Source organism: Coffea arabica, chromosome 1e (genome assembly GCF_036785885.1).
Source record: "Coffea arabica cultivar ET-39 chromosome 1e, Coffea Arabica ET-39 HiFi, whole genome shotgun sequence".
NCBI lineage: Eukaryota > Viridiplantae > Streptophyta > Magnoliopsida > Gentianales > Rubiaceae > Coffea > Coffea arabica.
Genome location: NC_092311.1, coordinates 10,714,019 through 10,726,951, shown reverse-complemented (window position 1 = coordinate 10,726,951; position 12,933 = coordinate 10,714,019). Strand labels below are relative to the sequence as shown.

The window sequence follows — 12,933 nt, the reverse complement described above, 5'->3', positions numbered from 1 at the left end:
TTTGATAATCCAATTTATTTGTTAAACTTAGTGGATTTATATTTTAACATGTTCAGATATGTTTGATAAATAAAAATTAACATCTAAATTAATTGAGTGGTACTGAATTTTTTAAACAAAATTTGCTCTAAAAAATAATTGATGAATTATTCACTTATTATTTAGTTGATATACATTCAAGTATTTCAAATGTATCAGATTTAATATTTAACAACTTAATAAATTTAGATTTCGTATTTCAGTTTTTAGATTTCAGTTTTGTCAAATGCACTGTAAGACTAGGAAAGAAGCAAATAATTAGACATTGGTTTGCAACTTTCTCTCACTCTGTTTCGAACTCTAAAGTTTTTGAACAACTGTAAATGCTTCCATAAATGTCTTTATTTGTTCAAATAATTCTCATAAATTAGTTTTAGGCACCTCAATTTGCATTTAAAGCTTAAAAACATTCAATTATAGTTAGGATTCGAGGATGCTAAAATTTAGGATGTATAAGAATACAAATAGAAAGATAAATGGAATATTTTTATTCATATTAATAATACACTTATACATATTTTTGTGTATGATCTATTTAATTTTTAATTAATACATTTATGACTCAATTCTTAAATAGACCCAACCTCGATTGCATTCATTGACCCTGACCCCTGAGTTTGGCCGAGTCACTCTCGGAGTTTCAAAACATATGTAATGTGTTATCTACCGTATCCATTAGCCGTCAAATTCGGAAGGCAAAGTTTTCCACCATTTGCCTCCAGGATGTCCCGCCAGCTTAAGCGCCAAAATTTCTGATTTTCGTTTGAAATTTAATGCACATCAGCAAGCAACCGTCCACACTTTTTTTCTGCCCTTATAGTTCCCATAAGACGTGTTTTTTCCTATGTTTTCAGAACCGGACCGGGTATCGACTTGGTCAAGTTCAGGGGTTAGGGGTCAATGGGTTCAACCGAATTCGATAGAGATTGAACCGGATGACGTCATAAATAAAAATTATTTAAAAATTAAAATATTATATATAAAATACCTAATAACATGTTAATATTAATAAAGATATATTCATATATATTTGATGTTTTAAATATATTTAACAAGAAAATGCAAAGAAATTAGAACAATCAAGTAACAATTTATATTATTTAATGAGCATTAACAAGTTTAGAATTAAAATTATGGACTTAATTGAAAAATAATACCAAACTTTGATAAAGTATGAAATATTTGAGGTATATTAATAATTTTTAACAATCTAGGGGTCAAAACATAAAAATGAAAAAGTTTGAAAAAAAAAATTGTTTGAACCGGAAAATCCGGTTTTTCCCGATCAAACCCGGTTTTTGACCGGGTTTTTACTTATCCGGTTTTTAAACATGACTCGGACTGGACACTTGGCCGGTTCCCGGTTCGACCGGTCGAACCGGCCGGTCCGGGTCGAGTTTTAAAACACAGGTTTTTTCCCATAACTTAACTTACCTTTTAAATATTTACTGGCCCTCCGTCTAGGGGTGTGCATTCGGTGCAAATTCGGTAATTCGGTGCACTGAATTCGGTGAATTCGGTTATTCTACCTGTAAAAATTTAAACCGTTTTCAATTCCGAATTGGGCATAACCGAATTCATTCCGTAACCGAATTCAAATTCGAAAACGGTAATGAATTCGGTTAAACCGAATTCATCTATTTAAAAATAAAAATAAAAATTCCCTGTTATCAGCTTAAGTTTGCAACGCTGCTTCCGTACAACTTACAGGCTATGAGGCTAATTGCAAACTAATTCTAATTGCAAACTTACAGGCTACAAGCCTACAACACCAATTCAAAGGAAATCAACATCCAAATTATTACACACACATTACAAATACACTAATACATTGATTTGGTGCTTCACATACATTCACTTACAGTCTTATACTGCTTAGTTGTTTTGTCTATACTTAAAGCCTTAAGATTAGTAAATAGATAATATGAATTTTAACTTATTTGATAACTTATGCCTAAAATCATTAGTCTATGATTTAAGGAACACATAAAAAGTGATTAATTTAAACTAGAATAAACCTTAGACTGTACAATGATTAGTGATAATTTATGAATTTATAATTTACAATGATTAATAATAAGTAATATTAGTTACAAACTTACAAATTACAATGAGTAATGATAAGTTATATTACTTACAAACTTATAATTTATTTCAAATCAAAATAAAACTTATTTACTTACATATATTATTGTGAAAGTCAATACACTAGTACATTGATTTGCAATTCATATGCATTCACTTACACTGCTAACTACTTAGTTGTCTTATCTATACTTAAAGTCCTAAGAATTAAGATTAGTGAATAGATAATATGAATTTTTATGTTAAATATGTAGAGTACACTAATACTTGCAAGTTAGAGATTACGCATTCAAATATTCAATAATATATTATATATTATTATTATTATAAGTACATGATATGATGATAAATTGATAATACCATATACTAATTATTATTAATAGCATTTACCTATATAATATAATAAAGTATTAGTAGTATATACTAATACTAAATAGCATTTATCTATATATTATATAATTTTATATACCAATTTGGTAATTCGAATGCGGTAATGTGGTACCCGATTTCAATTACCGAATTTGAATGCGAAATCGGTTATTACCTAATTCATAATCTCATTACCTATTTCATACCATATTAGAATTCGGTGAATTTGGTACGTACCGAATTTGTACCAAATTACCAAATTCCCGATTTCAAATTACCTAATTGAATTTGAAATCGGTTATGAATTCGGTAAGAACCGAATTTGCTCACCCCTACCTCCGTCCCAATGAAACTGTTATATATTTCATTTTGCGATGTATCAAAATAATTGTCATGTTCAAAAAGTCAAAACACTTTTCTAATATAACTCTTCTTTCTATTTATATGCATGTTACCATTCAAATTTAAATTTTGAATTTATAAAGATAAAATTAAAAAAAATATAAACATTACAATTAAATCATCATTTTTTAAAATCATCATTTTTTAAAAAAGCCTTTTGCCCGTTGCAAATGCCCACCGGCCTCTCCCGTCACATCCACAGTGATTGACCAGGTGTACGTGAAAGCATCACACAAATCTCCATTTATTTCAAGTATGTAACAGATCCTAGTGCTACCAATTAAAGACAACAAAATGGTACGGAGCCGTACAGATTTATACTAAAGACTCCAGACAGCAGACAGGACCACAAGTAGAGAACATCAAGTTGTCAAGGAGTCAGGGAACATGGACTTTTGGGTTTTAAACCCAGGTGCAACTTCCCTTCCAATTTTAGCCCCCATCTTTCTCATCATTACATTACAGAAAATGCATTAGGCTTCTCATCACTGAAACATCTGTGGAGGCTATGCTGGTTATCCAAAAGACTCTTGAATATAGCCTGGACAATAAATCTGATGATGTTTTTTGTGGATAATAATAGTAGAACTCATTCTACTTCATTTCCAATTTAAGATCATCTTCTTCTTGTCCAGCCTCTTGTATCAAATTAAATTCAATTCCTTATTATACTCCAATGTACCGGCAACCACACTCCCGAAAATGATTCCGGCTTACGACATTAGCTAGCAGCTTTCTCCTCTATCTTTTATTTCTAGTTTTTGGTTCTAAACCCCTTATTTTGTTAGAAAAGCTCTAAACAACATGACACACAACTAGGCTTTAATACCAACGGATTTTGGTGCAAGTAAAAGGGGTTTGCATCCCTTAACCATGAGGTTTCGGGGTCGAAATTCATGGGAATGGAAAAAACAACGTTGGGAAAACTTCTCCCTACAAAGGGCCCGACCCGGGTCAAATAGGATTATTCGCAGACTATAAAACGAATGCAGACAACTGTGGGTTATACCTAAAAAAAAAAAAAAAAAAACAAACTAGGCTTTAATGTGAATACACTGTCTTTAAGGAAATTGTGCCCCTACTATATTGTTGCCAGGTTAATGGCATTTTTATTCAAGGTTAAGAAAACCAAAACAATAATTTCCCTGTGACAATATAAAGAAATTCTCTCTAAAATGATTTCGGAGAGTTTTGTTTTGATTTTATGAAAGAAGACTGGAAAGTAGTTCAACAATGTCTGATACCTTATATCCGTGACATTGATACATTCTTTAATCAATTAGCATGTATTTAGTAAAAGTACCCTTTAATATATGGTACCTTTTTAATTGATGGGAACTTTTCTTATCCGCAAGCATACTTTTAATTATAGGTACCTTTTAATATTTGGCCCAAACATTTTGGGATTCTATATCATTTGTGGTAATAAGCACAACATTGGTATACAATTTGCACTCATTGTTTGTATATTATGTACTTTTGCACTACTATTAATGATTGATTTTACCGTGACCACAATCTAGGGTGATTTAAGGCATCGTGCGCTATTTAGTTCTTCATTTGATCTTTGGGTGTTAGTCAAAATTAGAGCCACAGAGTGATGCTGACAGGTTTTTCTTGAAGAACTAGAGTACTTAAACATTAGACAAAATTGGGCCATTACATTGATGAACAAAGAATTGAAAAATGCGCAATAATTGTACTAAAATTTTTTTTACCAGTGATGGAGTCGAACACAAAATTTTTTACAAGTGATGGTGTCAACTTGTGTTCGTGGTAAGGCTGGTTTGAGGAAGGCATTAGTTGTTGTTTGCTATTCTATAATTTAGAAGTTTTCAACTATAGTAATGTTTTAGTAAACATGAGTCGAGGAACCATTTATTTGTGAAAACAATATTCTAATTCTTCTCATATCAAAGCATAATGGCCAAGTAGAATGAGAACCTGAATTCAGCAAAAAAAGTAAGAATTGAGAAAATCTCAGCTCTAGGCATGAGGTGAATCTCATGAATATTATTAAATATGTAGACAATCAACCATAGAGGAAAAAGAAATGCCACAATAGCTTTGGTGCTACTTTATGAGAAAAAAATAAGTGCATCTTCAATCAGTTCAGATAGTAAATTGACCAAAACAACAATCCTTCAACAGACGCGTTTTAGCAGAACAAACAGGTCAACATCTTTGCGAATTTCCTGATCAAAAATTGTGCAGCTCTCTTCAAGTTTCTTAGCAAATAGATCGAAAAGCTGATCCACAATGTCTATTTCGAAATGGTCTTTGATGAAGCCCTCAAAGATGGATCTGGTCTGCAAGCAAGTCATTTTTGCATCAAATGGCAAGTGCTGCATTGGGTGATTCAATATCTTTATTCTTTCTGCCGTGAAATGGCCATTCCCTTTTATAACCAGGTCCAATTCTTCAATTGATGGAAAGTACATTGGCAAGTTGAATGAATGCACTTTTTCATGACTGATAAATCCCTGCAGCATCCACGAATGAGCGGGCTCAAAGTCAGAAGAAATCATTTGAACTGATGAGTGTCACCCCAATACTTGCATTACAGATCAAATTAGTAAACTGGATTATTGATTAAACTATTCAAAATGAAGAAAGTAAAAGAAGTAAATTGTCAGATAATACCAAGTCGGCCATCTCAAAAAGACATGGTCCTAACAGCTCTTGGATGAAGCCTGCACCAGTATTAAAGGGAAGGGCGCCGCGCGGAACACCGGGTAATTGAATCACCAAAAGGCCGCCTCTGACAAGTTCTTCTGCTCTAGCATCCAGAAACCTGTTGAGATCTTTCCTGAACTGAGCAAAATATGCCTCCGTGACTTCTTTTTGGAGCCCGAACAATATGTCTTGCTTTTGTTCCATGCCAATGAGTTCTGGTCTCCAACTTCTTTTGGAACCTTGGAAAGCCAATGGAGTGCATAAGAAGAATTAGCCAAATCAAGGCTAGCTTTAGGGAATAGACGCTCGTAGAAGGAGCCAGGTACAGCTGCAACAAAATATCTTGGGTGTGAAGGGAGGGATTTGAAGAGAGTATTGAAATCATTGTCTACAAGATCATTGAAGAAAACATGGAAGTCGATGGTTGGACTCTGTTGCAGAGATTTGTTCTTTAGCTCCACTGCTTCAACAATGTTCTGCATTGCAAGGAATGTATTGGGTCCAGTGGAACAGCCAAAATCAGCAATCACAAATCTTCTTGGCCAGACTTTTTCGATGTCTAGCTTCTCCTTAATTGCTTGTACAATTTCACGTTTTGCAGCTTCAATCACCCCTTTCTACAAGAAGTGTGATACAAAAATTCACATGCACAATGTCAATTGAATGGCACGTGATGGAATAGTAAGTTGGAGCAAGTTGAAAAAAAGTTTTGTAGGTGATATGGTGACATTAATAGTACCTGATAGCTGGAATTTTGAGCATAGCTCTTAGAATCATCTCCACCATTCATCGGGTGTGATTCAGGCTTTTCTTTAGTTTCCGCGGAGTGATTCCCATTCTCCATATCTTTGATGCTCTTCGCAAGTGTCTTCACAAGACTTGCATGATTTCCATTCTGCATGCATTTACTGCTCTCCACAAGTGCCTTGCATGCAAGACTTGCATGATTTCCATTCTCCATGTCGAATACACACAGGTTTTGTTGATGCAAAATCTGCTTAAATAAGCCAATGTTGTGTGCCACATGTAGTTGAAGGTTGAAGGTGAGTACGTAATTGCCCCAGCAGCCTCAACTGTGGCAAAAATAACATGATAAGTTTAGAAAGTTTAAAAACCTTTTAAATTGCATCTTACTTGTCACTCTAATGTTTGTAATAATCCCATTTGCCCCCTAAACAATTAAGATTTCAAAATAATTAGCTTCCACAAGAGTGTTGGACCTATTTCAAATTAATTTAAGATGACATTTTAAATTAATTAAACACAAATAGGTAGACTAAGTTTAGTGCCAAATTCCATTCAAGATTTCGATTTAATGATACATGTCACCTAGTAAATAGTCGAGATTGGCATCTGATTTCTTGAATATTATGAGGGCACGTTGATGATGAGGTCAATGCACGAATAGTAATAAAAAAAGATAACGTGGTTTTGAATATGTGGGAGTAACGTAGTTTCTCGAAAGCCATATTTCTGAGCCACCTCAAATATTAAAGCCTCAAAAACAAGGGGCTAATCTAGTCTTAGAGAAATCGAAGGATAAAAGGAGGCATGAAAAATGGCCCTTCATAGAAAGAAATAGCGGAGAGGAAAAAACAAAAAGGAGAAAGGACGTTATTATAGCTTTGGAAATGGTGTTTATTTAATTTTGTTGGAATCCATATCAAAGACTAATTTTAAAAATTTAATGATAGGGACTAAAATGAAATTTCATAAAAGTTTGAAGGTATTGTAATCTAATTATACATGTTTCATGTGAGCTAACTTTTCCAATTCACCTTACTTGAACCAATTTCACGTTTACTAAATTTCTGAGAACTTCCAATTTATCCCAACATAGGACAATTTAATCAAGTAGTATTAGATCTCCATCCAAATTTAGATAGATTATTACCGATGACATTTAATTAAATCATAAACCAAATTATTAAGATGAAGGATTACCTTAGCCAGTACCCAATGTACAGTTGTTAAGATAGGTTTCAAGTATTTTTTTTTTTAAATTGAAGTTAGATTAGGAAAATGTCTAAATGTAAGAACTGAAGACAGCCCAATGACAATTCGGTATATTAACAAGAGCAACATACTGCTACTCCTATTCTATGAGGAAGGCTAAAGAGACTTGTATGAGGGTTGGAAGTGTACCACCAAATCAAACAAGTATTTTTTTTGCCTACAGCGATAACTATCTATGAAAAAGCCCAAAGAGGCTTGTATGATGATTGGAAGTGAACCACCAAATTAGATAAGTATTTTGTTCTCCGCAGCGGTAACTATCTAACCTATTTTTACTCATAATTTGTGGAAAAATGTACAGAGACTTGTATGAGGATTGGAAATGAACCACTAGATAGCTTAGACAAGTGCAGTATTGCACTCTCTGAACTTTTTTTAAGAACAATAAAACTACATTTCTTGTGTGAGGTATTAAATGGAATTTGAACCCTCAAGCTAGTGCATGGAAGAGCCTTGAAAGGATTCACCTGGCCATTGAACAAGGCCCAATGGTTTCAGTGAAAGTTCGATAAAATAGATCAGATTCTCACCATAATTTTAAAATCCTTCTTACATTTATTCAACTCTATTCCCTTATCCACGTGAACTTGAGCACATGCCATGGCGGCAATTCTCACCATACTTTTAAAATCCTTCTTATATTTATTCAACTCTGTTCCCTTATTCACATGAAAATGAGCACATGCCGTGGCTGCTGTTCAGTTGCTTGTTTTGGGGATATCATACAGTTGCTTGAAGCTAAACCAAATTGGACCTAACGCTTCAAACTTAATAACTTTCAGACCTAACTCACTAGTTCAAAATATTTAAACTAAATTGTTAGCAGCCTATAGCCTAGGAAATATGTACCTATGATTTTTTTTTTTTTTTTGGAGTACCTATGACATTCAATTCTCACTTTTGGTGTGGATTGAAGTTGGGAGGTATTTTCCTCCAAAAAAAAAAATGTTGGGAGGTATTTATTATATTCAACCTCCTTTAGGGCCTTTGCATCCTCATAGAATTTCGAGGGCGATTCAAATTGTTGACTTAATTATACAAAACTCTGAAAGCGACTGATATGTGTTTTAAAAGTTGCTTTCATCCTGAGATCGACGTAATATTTAGTATTATTGCCACAACACCACTTGCCTAGGGTCTTTTTTTTTTTTTTGAAAGGAACACTTGCCTAGGGTCTAACACTCCCTTTTGCAGTCACAACTTCAACATCTCTCTGCTTCAGATCCTGAGTTCGTCAGGTCAGATAACTTTTTAGACCATAAAAAAATCAATTACGATTATGATTTTAATATCCAGAAGATAAATTTAGAGTTGCGTAGACGATACCATGTGCCAGGTGGGTTTTTGGCAGTCAAAAACATGTAACTGTATAAACAAATATTTGCGGCTTGTGGAACGGACCTTGAAAAATATATTCAAGGTGGGTGAACTTGTCTTATTAAGCATTTGTCTTATACATGTAACTGTATAAACAAAGATTCGCGGCTTAACCAACATAAATTGACTCAATTGATAAAGATGAATCAATTTCTCACAAAAGGTGGAGTATTCGAATCCTGTTGTTGATATGACGGCTTGTAGAACGGATCTTGAAAATTATATTCAAGGTCGGTGAACTTGTCTTATTTAGCATTTGTCTTGAGTTGGGAATTTTGGATCAGTTTCTAAATTCAAAACATACCTTATTGCCTATCTGTAGAGTGCATACCCCAATAAATGAATCACCATCTTGAATACAGAGTAAGAATATACATTTCGAGAGGTGTGCATAAAGACCATATAAGCCAGGTCCAGGTGAGCCCATAACATAATAGTATTCAAAACTTGTACAGGGAGTGATTTGTGGCTTGTACAACGGAACTTGAAAATCGCATCGAAGGTCAAGGAGGCTTTTAATAATAAGGGGTAATTTTAGAAACCTCCCCTGAGGTTTTTGACAATTTTATTGAACTCTCCTGAGATTTGAAAAATTACACCTACCTTCCTTGATTTGATAGCTTTAGTAACAAAATCTTAAAATAATATTGACTTGATCAAAATTTTAAATTATACAAAAAAATTGCCCTTGTATAATGAGTTTTAAGTTACTTCCCTATACAATTATAAGATTACCTAGTATAATTATAAGAAAAAGGAGCCAAATTTTTCATGCCCATACCTATTATTTGATAAACAACTCCCTTGTATAATGAGTTTTAAGTTACTTTGCTATACAATTATAAGATTACCTAGTACAATTATAAGGAAAAGGAGCCAAAATTTTCATATCCATACCTATTATTCGATAAACAACTATAAAAATAATTTTATCATTATGATAGGATACTTTTGATGGTATTTTATTATACATTTAGATTTATAAGATAGAAAAGAAAATGTTAAATAATTCATTTAGTATTTATGAATTTTTTCAGTAGGGTGTTTATCATAATTTAGTGGTGGTTTTGGGCCACTTTTTTTTATTTATCGTTAATTTTAATAGCAAAAAATAGAAAATAAAGATCAACAAAAACACTGGATTGTATATAAAGTTAACTCATAAAAAATCAATAATTTGAAATTTGGTTACAATAGAAACTAGCGGTAATAGTGGTCATTTTATAATTTTATTGGCAAAAAAAAGGAATAAGAAGGAAAAAGAATAAAAAAAAAGAATTTTAAAAAAAGAATTTCATTAAAATATAAGCATACAAAACAAGAATTTCATTAAAATATTTAAGGGCAGTATTATCATTTCAAATTATAAGGGAGGTATGTGTAATTTTTAAAATTTCGATAGAGCCGAATGAAATTGTTAAAAATCTCAAGGGAGGTTTCTGAAATTATCCCTAATAATAATAATAGCCATCGGGTAGGCTAACTTTGTCTTCCCAGCTTTCCATAATAAGCCTTTTGTTTTTTTGAGTGGACTTTCCATAATATGCCGAAAGAAGGAATGCAAACATCAATATACAAGGAAGCTCTTTTCTTCTCGCTAGTTTGCCAGAGCATACGTTGCACGTCGGGTGGTAACTTATTCACGAATTTAAGTAAAATGATTAACTAAAAAATACTAATTGTGTTGTAATGGAATTTTTTTTGGATGGAATAGAGTTTGAAATACAATAGTTCAATTGTAAAAAGTCTCAATGATTAGAATGATGAAGCTACCTATTACTATACCATAAGAAGGGATATGAAATTTATTTTTGGGGAAAAAGACCTACTACTTTTTTTTTTTTTTTTTGTCATTCGTCACTTATTTATCAAACTCCTAACCTAATGTTGAGGGAAGGTCCTGTGAGGGCCCGTAAAATTCCCTTAGTTTATATCTTTTAATTTTATTTTTCGCATGCATTTTCTTTACTTTACTTTACTGTATTAATTTTTCAAAGATTTTTATAAGTAAGTATAGTGATGTGAAACCCCGATCTAGACAACCAAAACTCCATGGCTTAGGCAGCGGAAATTTGACCCAACTAATCCCTAGAAGTCACGAACAATTTTGATATTATCTCAACCCGTAACTACTCGAATTAACGAACCAAATTGGAGGTAGTAGAACGCCACAATCAAGGAGATACTCGATTGATAAGTTCGGGTGAATAACTTGAGAAGATTCTCAAGTATTCAAAGGCAACTCTCTTGCCAAAGAGAAAGTGAAAACTCATTAATTGTATTTAATAGTTAAAAACTGGTCCCAAAACAAAGAGGAAGTGGGGCTATTTATAGCCCTTACAAGCATTAACCCTAATCCAAAAATTGACCAAACTACCCTACATACTTAAGGAAGATTTTGGGCCTCACTTACTAACAAATGAGCCGCAATTAAACTAGCTTAATTACCTAGACTTTCTAAAACGAGAAATAACCAAAATCAACGAGGAAAATCAAATAATCCTACTAAACTCAAGCATTCGTGCAATCAACTAGTCTTCACTTGAATCTTCCAATTCCCCATGTGCTTGAATGGGTCTTGATCTTTATATTCTCATCATTCCCCTCCTCTTAAAAGCAATTTGCCCACAAATTGAAGCACGAATGGTGACAAGACGAGTTACATGCCTTCGACTCAATCTTGTTATGATGGCTACAGATGGCATCCAATGCAAAGCCCATGTGCTAAGTTGGAAAATAACCCTCGTCGAACCTTGAATCTCACAAACCATCTTCAATGTATGCTCAACTTTATTGTTTGTGGTCATGAGGTAAGGGTCCTTAAAGTGGTATGAAGTGTATCCCGTGAAATCGAACTCCGGCTCGAACACACTTGCAAGGCACCAAGGCGGATTTGGTGATGTTGGAGCTGCATGTGGACTAAGAGCAAGACGAAAATCATAATGGTCATTGAGGTACTTGTTCTTTAAACGAACCCTTGGTACACAACCATCCCTAAAATATGGAGTGTTCCCTTCAAGATGAGCTCGAATCAACTCCCCTTTGGTGTGGACTGATTTGAATTGACATTGTTCCATGAATGGATACCAAGGGGGTTTAATGACGGGTATTTTACATACGTGCAAGCTAAAAAATATCGAATTACACCCGTTCACTGCAAGTATACAGATCAACTAGTAGTTTAGGGTATATATCGGGTCGATCCCACAGGGAAGAGTGAACAATTACCGGTATTACTAAAGCTTCTCTATTATTTAGACTATCAATGAATGATAAGAAATTTAACCTACTGCACTTATACAAGAAATTAACAAATGAAAACTCCTTAGGTTGTGGTATCCCTAACTACTCATGCAAGTGCTATATTTGGATCATTAATTACTACATCTAGGCTAATTATGGTGTAATTTCCTTATGCATTTGAATCCTACTTTCGTAGTGAATCAATTATACTTATAACTAATCCATACCTATTCTCATGGTTATGAAATTAGCTACAAGTTCATTTCTTCAGTGAAATTACATGAAATGAATCACTAAAAACCACATAGGTGCACCTCTACTTTCGTGAGTGTACTCCCTATGTTTAGCACTTATTGAACTAATGTTAAATCTCAATTTTCATTGCAGAAATAACACCTTAGATAATCACAATTAATGGTACCAGATTAATCATGATTTAAAGAGTTAAAGTGCTAAATAACTTGCTCAAATCATAGCAATCAAATAACCAAATAATAAACACTCACAATCATAGAAAGTTCAACCAAACCCAAGGTATAAACTTTAAAGACACATAAATAACATAAAATCCAGAAATTGCATATTAACTATATTTAAGAATCCAATACAAAAGATAAAGAGTTGGAGAAGAGATAACCCATGTCACTTGAGCTTCAACTTCTCTTTCTTCATCTCCATTTTCATCCTAATCTAGCCATTATACAAGAATGGATGAACTACACTTAC

General features: G+C 33.3%; 1 pseudogene; it reads right to left on the bottom strand.

The window, feature by feature from the left end:
* Positions 1 to 4,988: 4,988 nt before the first annotated feature.
* On the bottom strand, positions 4,989 to 6,532 carry LOC140016107 (loganic acid O-methyltransferase-like; annotated as a pseudogene).
* Between the last annotated feature and the right edge of the window lie 6,401 nt (positions 6,533 to 12,933).